We start from the raw sequence: 8,368 nt of genomic DNA, 5'->3' as shown, positions 1-8,368 counted from the left end.
ACAGGCCCTTGACCTGTCTTAACCTTACTCTGACTCCCTCACAACTGGGTGATCATGGAACCAGTCTCCTGGGACACTCTCTCTCCTGCCCTCTCCCCAGGAACCTTCTCTGGGCTGGGATCATGGCTTCTGTTTTGCTGACGGGGAAAGAGTCCTCTTGGAGAAGAGTATCATGGAGCTGCTGTGACTCTGTATTGATGGTGCAAGAGGTTAAAGACAAGAGAGCAAGTGGGTCCCTTCCTCATCTTTGGCCCTGACCTCCCCTCTGATCTTACCCAGATCACGCCTGCTTCTGGGGAGGATTAGACACTCACCCAGCCTCAGTGGCCTGAGGTTTAGAGGGAAAGTGGGAGCTATGTGAAACCAGAGATCTGCCACGCATCCTCACAAGTGACAAATTCACAGGAGTAGAAAGAAAAAAAGGCCCTGAACACTGATGGCTGTGCAGCTGCGAGAAGTAAACTTTCCAGAATTGCAATGAGCAGCCTTGTGCTGGAGTTTTATGTCATTTGCTTTCAATTCCATTTACAGTTATTTCTTGTTTTTATATCATGTTTTATTGAAATCCATTTTTTACTTTCCTGCTTGAGGCTCAGCCGTGGATCTTTCCCTCCTCCCACCATCTTCTGGCTCCTGAGCACGTGAAGGTTCACATTATGCAAACACCACAGAAAAAGGTTTTGAAGCATCTTGGGGTTTTTGTCCCTGCCTGTATTTCTCAGAGATGAGTATTTATTTTTCTGAAAGCAGGCTGGTGATGCAGTCATGCAATCCAGGATGCATTTCAGAATCCACTGGCTTGTTGGCCAGGGGCAGAGGCCTCTCCTTTCTTGCTTTTGTAACACTCTAGGGAACGCAGTCCAGTTCTGTGCTCACCGTGAGCCCCATCTACGTGACCTACTGATGACTGACAGACAGACTCGATTTTCCCCTACTTTTAACTGCAGGTTCTTTAAGTAGAAAGAGAGAAGAAACAAAAATATGGTTTTTGAGCCTCTGAGGCAAACTGGAGCGTGTCTGGAAATGGAACTGAAACGGGGGTCGGAGCCTTCTCCGTTTCCCGCTGCCCCCACATCTGACCCTCCTGGTCTTACCTGGGGGGCTGACAGAGCCTCTCACTGGGTTCTCTTACTCCATCCACTCTCCCAGCACAATAGGATGTTCCCAAATGCCACAGAGGCCAAGCATCTTCCCAGCTCAAAGCCTCCATGTCTGCATGGGACCTGACACCCTCACAACCTCTGTTCCAATCAGGCCAGGCTCTTCCCTACTCTGGCCCATGCCAGGTCACTTCCACACCACCGTGGTTGGCTGGGTGTCCTCTCTTTGTGGAAAGGCTTTGCATTCTGGTCTGCCCCAGCAGGACCAGCTCTACCCCACCTTCTGCAGAAATCTTTCCTGGCCTGCTCGGGCTGCTTGTGCCCTCTTCTAAACTGTGGGTGTTTGGGCATATGGTCTAATTTCTTTTGTTAACGCTAACTGTGCACTGGGTGCCCTGGCTTTTGACAGAACCTGCATAAGAAGGTCATAAATAGAACCTGTGATGTGGTTTGGCTGTTTCGTCCCCTGTAAATCTCATGTTGAAATGTGACCTCCAGTGTTGGAGGTGGGGCCTGATGGGAGGTGTTTTTGTTATGGCGGCAGATCCCTCACTAACCCTTAATGTTTCATGCCCTCCTCATGGCAATGAGTGAGTTCCTGTGAGAGCTACTTGTTATAAAGAGGGTAGCACCTTCCCCACTTCTCTCTTGTTCCCTTTCTTGCTATGTGACATGTCTGCTCCCCCTTCACCTTCTGCCATGAGTGGAAGCTTCCCAAGACCTCACCAGAAGCAGATCCTGACACCATGCTCCTCATACAACCTGCAGAGCCATGAGCCACATAAACCTTTTTCTTTGTAAATTATCCTTTATGGCAATGCAAATGGACCAACACCACCTGAATATGAATCCACGGAGGCTATATTATTTTATACTCTGTAGTCTGGGCAATCTTAGCAACTCACCTCATCTCCCTGTGCCTCAGTTTCCTTATCCATAAATTAGAAATTATAAGAGAACCTAATGCATATCAGTGTTGTGAAAACTGATCAGTCAATATGGAGAAATACAAAGAACAGCGTCTAGTACATAAAGAAACACTATACAAATGTAAGTTTTTCTTATGACTAGTTCCAAATAACAGAAATAAACTCAAGACACCTTAAGTCTTTAAAAGATAATTTATTATTATACAAAAGGTTATACAAATGTCTTGTATGAATAGAACCCAAGGGTAGGAAGGTATCAGGTGGGTACTGATGTCAGATGGAAAATTTGATGAATCGTGAGGATCAAGTTCCTCTGCTTCATCCCCCAGCAGGAAATACAGCCCCCGTAGCTCCTCAGTTACCTGTCATGTGGAGAGAATAAAGGCCTTCTCACTAATTTCTAGGGAAATCCTCTGATTGGCCCAGTTTGGTTCAGGGCCTCATCCTTCATCCAGTCAACTCTGCCCAAGGGGGCAAAGCAGGTCCACGTTGTACGAAATGCCCACAGGGGCTTCGTTGTTAAGTGCTGTGTGAGTGTGGGGGCGGTCACTGAGAGAAAGGAACCTACTGGCCCTACAAATTGAGCCTTCTATAAGTGCAGAGGGCTCTGTATCCTTCCCCCATATTAGTTCATGTGTAGCACAGGGTGCCTCACGTAGCGGGTACTGGTTATAGATTAACCAGAGTTGAGATGTAGACTCAAAATACCAGGATTGCAGCTCACTGGGGTTGCTCATTAAAGTTTGGAATAAGTTAGCATCTGAGAGGTTTCCAGAACTCCTCTGTTTGAAGCAAGGAAACCGTACTTTTTCCTGCTTCTCCTTATATTGCCCTCCCCACCTCCACCATGTGCCAAGATACCGGTCCTGGGGAGCAGCATCAATGAGCCAGAACCACAGATCCGCAGTCACCAACAGTCTCTTTGTCCTGATAGCCAGCGGAGGCTAGTGCCGCCCACTCGGCTGGGCTGAACTCCCTTTTCTCACAGTGAATGGTCTATCAGGCCACAGGCACTGAAAGTTTTCCTTTGGGCACTGACTGCGTGGGTGTCAGCCTGGGGGGTCCGAACACTGTGGCAACAGAGGAGGTGCTGGAGGGATGCCTTGGCTCAGTTACATCTTAGGAGTGAACATAGACTCTAAGGAAGAGTGAGGTTGGGTCACTATGGGAATATCTCCTTCACCCTTGGCTCCAAACCTCCCAACTTCCCACATGCAGCTCATTCACATTGTTAAAGAAAAAACACCCAGGCTGCCTGCCCCTATCCCACTCACTTTCATTGGGGAGGGCAGTGGTTCTCATTAGAATCATCTGGGGAGCTTTGATAAATGCTCATTCCCGGGCAGCACCCCAGACCAATGAAATCAGATTCTCTGTGGATACGACAAAGCATTTATGTGTATTTTTTACAGCCCTCCAGGTGGTTCCAATGTGTAACGAGGCTGAAACCTTCTGTGTTAGGGCGCTCATTTGTTCACAGGACACAACCACCCTTAGATAACCTGAGAATCTGTATCTTCAGGGCTGCAGGCTCACTCTCTCTCTGTCCCAAGCTTCTCCTTGCCTAGGTGTATCCTCTCTTGAGTAATTGACTGGCATGTGAAGAATGTTACTCATTCTGAACTCTTGTTTCTTCCCTCCCAATGCTGTCTCATCATTCTGAGCTCTTTTATCCCTTCAAACCCAGGTTCAGAACATGGCTAATCTGCTTAGCTCTCTCCTCAGCACCTCTAGAGTGGGCAGACTCTTCGTTTGTGCCACGTTAACTGGTGCTTATGTTGTTTTATAAAAATATCACTCATTATAAGCTTCTTGAGAGTAGGAGGGACCAGGCGTTCTATTTTTGACTTGTTTTTATATCTTCCCAGAGTACCTAGTAACATGTCGACTACCAGTAAATGTGGATGCCCAAAGATAGAGGAAGGAGCGTGCCTGCCAAGGATGGTTTAGATGAAGCCCAATCGGGCCTTCCAAAGGCTGCGGCTTCTCAACAACACTCTCATCCCAGGGTTGCATCACACCAGCGGCACGAAGAGAGAATTCCCCTTACCCTTCTGCTTAAAAGCTCCTTTCCCCTTACATTTGCTAACAGTGTGTATGAAAGGAACCCTGGAAATGGGTACTAGGAGGTTCTGTGTGCGCTGGTCACAACTTGAGAGAAGCTTAGTAATCATAGCTACCACCCATGGAGTACTCAACCGTGCGTTTGCGGTTTTTCATACAACTGATCACAATGACAGTACTATTCAACATTTCTGAAGCTCAGAAAGTTTATTTTCCCGAGGTAAAGAGTTTCAAAGGGCCCTGCAGTGTTTAGTAAGCCAGGTACCTTCCAAAGCAGACTTGCAGCAGAAAGATGAGAATCAGACAGTCGTCTTTGTCCTCACTCCAGTCAACCTCCTCCTCCTTCCTTATGTTTATGTTTAGTGAGAATGGCCCAGACAAAGGTTTGCTGATTGCCCTCAGGTTGACTATATCATTTTTTCTTTTTTTCTTTTTTTTGAGATGGAGCCTCACTCCGTCACCTAGACTGGAGTGCAATGGCGTGATCTCAGCTCACTGCAACCTCCACCTCCTGGGTTCAAGCGATTCTCCTGCCTCAGCCTCCTGAGTAGCTGGGATTATAGGCACCTGCCATTGTGCCTAGCTAATTTTTTTTTGTATTTTTGTAGAAACAGGGTTTCATCATGTTGTCCAGGCTGGTCTTGAACTCCTGACCTCAAGTGATCCGCCCACCTCAGCCTCCCAAAGTGTTGGGATTACAGGAGTGAGCCACCGTGCCCAGCCTCATTATCTTTTTAAGAAAGACACAAAGCCACATGCTTAAGTAGCATTAGGGGTACAGAGGTTAAAGATATCTTCATGGGCACATAAGCATCATTGCAGTGATGTCATCTTCATCATCTTCATCAATCATCATCAACACCATCATCATTTTCTAGTGGGGACAAACTGGTTGCAAGTAACAGAAACCAACTGAGGCTAGCTTAAGGAAAACAAGGGAAATGTATCCTAAGGCTTGCTTTGCAGTAGCCAAAGAAAGAATGCAGCTAGGCCCCAGGAATGGAAGTGCGTGCTGCCAGCATGCTGTCTTCCCTCTCTGTGTGTCTCTGTTTATCTCCCTAAGACCTCTTTCCTCTGCTTCCCAGTCCATACCGTACAATATGGCTGCCCACAATCCTCAAGCTTGCCTGTCACAGTCCCAGACACCTGGCTGGCTTATTTCCCCTCTTTGTCCCATTTCCAAATTTGTAGAGAAGAGCCTCCAACCTATCCCATTTCAAGTCCTATACCTCCTGATGGCATTCTTTTTCCCATAGAGTTGGCCAGTGGGGTTCTGGAGTGGAGGGGGCATCCATCTTTCTGGATAGGAAGAAAATTATCAGAGAAAGGAGGAATGATTGTGAGCTGGAAAGATACTTCAACAAATAATAATAACAATAGCATAAATGTTAATGTATGTCCAGATACTAAATTAGGGGCTTTATATTTTTCTCTAGTTCTCACAGCAATCATTCCAGGTAAGTATTGTCATTCCCATTTTACGGAGAAGAAAACTGAGGACATTAGAAATTACCAAGCCACAAGACATTGCTTTTCGTGGATTCAAGCAATATTGGAAACTTTTCCTTCTGGAGATCAAGTTGGGCTGTGTGTCAGGTATATTTATTCTTCAGTGTTTGCTCCCACCCAGCTGTGGGGTGCGTGGGTGTGTTTGTGCATGTGCGTGTGTGTGTGCATGTGCATGTGCAATGTCTCTGTGGGTCTGTGTGTTCGTAGTTTTCTGTGGCTGTGTCCTCAGAGACTCTGAGAATGCTCATGTTCTAGTAGGGAGAGAATGTTCAGCTTGATCCTGCCAGCCTGAGTCAGTGGAGCCAGAGGCTTGGCTGGCTGGGACAAAGACGCTCTGTATCCATCAGGAATGTAGTGACCTCATCATCGCTTTCCTCTGTGGCTTGGGTTTGTGTTAAGCAGAAGGAAGAGAGATTTGAGGTTGAAGTTTGGTGCCTGGGCCTTCGGTCATACGCTCCTCCGTTACCGTATCCTTTTCTCTCAAGAGCTAATCTGGCTTGAAGCAAAGGCTCTGATTTCATCACCGGGAGGCTAACATGGAGCTTGGACTGGAGCTGGAGGTTAACCCCGACAGTGGAGCAGGGAGGCCTGGACTAGAAAGATAAAGGGCTCGAGAATGAGGACCTGGCTGCAGCCAGGCTTTCCAGAGATGACTATGGGATTCTCTTGAGATCCTATCACAGCTTCAGATTCCCATTTTCTTCCTTAGTCACGTGAAGGGCCAGATGACCTTTAGTGAAGTGCCTTGGAAAGTTAACTCTGGGATCAGTGACTGGCCTCATCTTTTCCCCTTGTCTTTTAAGGAAAACCATGGCTTAGGATGAATCCACAGTGGATGTGGTAGCCTTCTTCAGGTATGCAGAGCACAGGTGCAAAGGATGTTGTCCTGATCGCAGCTTTAGGTGAGCGCTGCAGGGTTTACAGTCAGTTTGGGGTTTGTTTATATGTTTGACAAGAAAGTCATAGACTACCAGTGTTACTGACTTCCATCTTTGGGTCTCAATTTCCTCAGCTGTGAGAAGACTACCCGGCTAGATGGATTCCAAGTTGTCTGGCTGTGACATGTGATGAATGGTTCAAGTAGCCTGTGACCCCATTCTCTCCGTCCTGCTATGTTCCTGCTTCAGATGCCCATTTTCTAGTCCACAATGTTCCAATTGTTAGGGAAGAGACATAAAATTTGTGGCGTGTGTGTGTATATGTGTGTGTGTGTGTGTGTGACTGTGTGAGTGTATGTGTGTGTGTGAGTGTGTTTGTATGTGTGTGTGTATGTGTGTATGTGTGTGTATGTGTGTGTATGTGTGTGCGGGTATGTGTGTATGTGTGTGAGTGTGCGTGTGTGTGAGTGTGTGCGTGTATGTGTGAGTGTGTGTATGTGAGTGTGTGCGTGTATGTGTGTGAGCATGTACGTGTATGTGTGTGTATGTGTATGTGTGAGTGCGTGTATGTGTGTGAGCATGTACATGTATGTGTGTATGTGTATGTGTGAGTGTGTGTATGTGTGTGAGCATGTACGTGTATGTGTGAGTGTGTGTATGTGTGTGTATGTGTGTGTATGTATGTGAGTGTGTGTATGTGTGTGAGTGTGTGTGTGTATGTGTGTGAGCATGTACGTGTATGTGTGTGTATGTGTGTGTATGTATGTGAGTGTGTGTATGTGTGTGAGTGTGTGCGTGTATGTGTGTGAGCATGTACGTGTATGTGTGTGTATGTATGTGAGTGTGTGTATGTGTGTGAGTGTGTGCGTGTATGTGTGTGAGCATGTACGTGTATGTGTGTGTATGTATGTGAGTGTGTGTATGTGTGTGAGTGTGTGCGTGTATGTGTGTGAGCATGTACGTGTATGTGTGTGTATGTATGTGAGTGTGTGTATGTGTGTGAGTGTGTGCGTGTGTGTGAGCATGTACGTGTATGTGTGTGTATGTGTGAGTGTGTGTATGTGTGTGTGCGTGTATGTGTGTGTATGTGAGTGTGTGTATGTGGGTGTATGTGTGTGAGTGTGTGTGAGTGTGTGCGTGTATGTGTGTGAGTGTGTGTATGTGTGTGAGTGTGCGTGTGTGTATGTGTATGTGTGAGTGTGTGCGTGCATGTGTGTATGTGTGCGAGTGTGTGTATGTGTGTGAGTGTGTGCGTGTGTGTGTGTGTGCATGCACATGCACATGTGAGAGAGATTGAGAGAGACACGGATGGTGGGGAAGAGAAGAGACGAGAATGAGAATAAGAATAGCATTCCAGGAATCTGTCATGAGTTAATTGGTTCTCATAAACCAAAGCCATCAACCCTTCCACAGAAAATACAAGCCTGGATAATAAACCAGAAATCATGGTATGAATGGCTTTAAATCCTTCATATTTTAGACCGCAATCACCCTGTTTGACCCCAGAGTTTGACACAGATGTTGGCTTAGGGACCAGCAGCCTATTCCTGCCGTGTCCCCATGCCAGCTGGAGACACCTGGCCTTGGAGGCTCACATTATGCCGACCCCACCCCAGTGCTGTCACGCCACTGCCAGTTGTTCCTCATCGCGTTTGCCATAAACATGGGAGGTCTTTGAGGCTCCTTCTCATAGGAGCAGTTTCTGTTGGACACTACCTTGCAAGTGGAATAAAAATGTGGTGTATTCCACTGGGGAACCTTCTCTTTATAATTTATAAATAGGATTTTAATAGGACACTCAAAAGGATTAGTTGAGAAAAACCGAATTCACATTTGAGGATAAACTGTGAGCCGACACAAAGCTTCAATACAGCCAATTACAAAGAAT

General features: G+C 46.6%; 1 long non-coding RNA gene across 1 annotated transcript; it reads left to right on the top strand.

Moving 5' to 3' along the window:
- The first annotated feature begins 6,002 nt into the window (after positions 1-6,002).
- LOC118145625 (uncharacterized) lies at positions 6,003-7,929 on the top strand. The gene is made up of 3 exons (XR_004730901.3): positions 6,003-6,162; positions 6,406-6,504; positions 6,615-7,929. It is a non-coding gene; the product is annotated as an uncharacterized LOC118145625 (long non-coding RNA).
- Positions 7,930-8,368: the final 439 nt, after the last annotated feature.

This window comes from Callithrix jacchus, chromosome 10, assembly GCF_049354715.1.
Source record: "Callithrix jacchus isolate 240 chromosome 10, calJac240_pri, whole genome shotgun sequence".
Classification (NCBI taxonomy): Eukaryota; Metazoa; Chordata; class Mammalia; order Primates; family Cebidae; genus Callithrix; species Callithrix jacchus.
The sequence above is the reverse complement of the archived record's forward strand: the minus strand, read 5'-3'. Positions and strand labels throughout refer to the sequence as shown.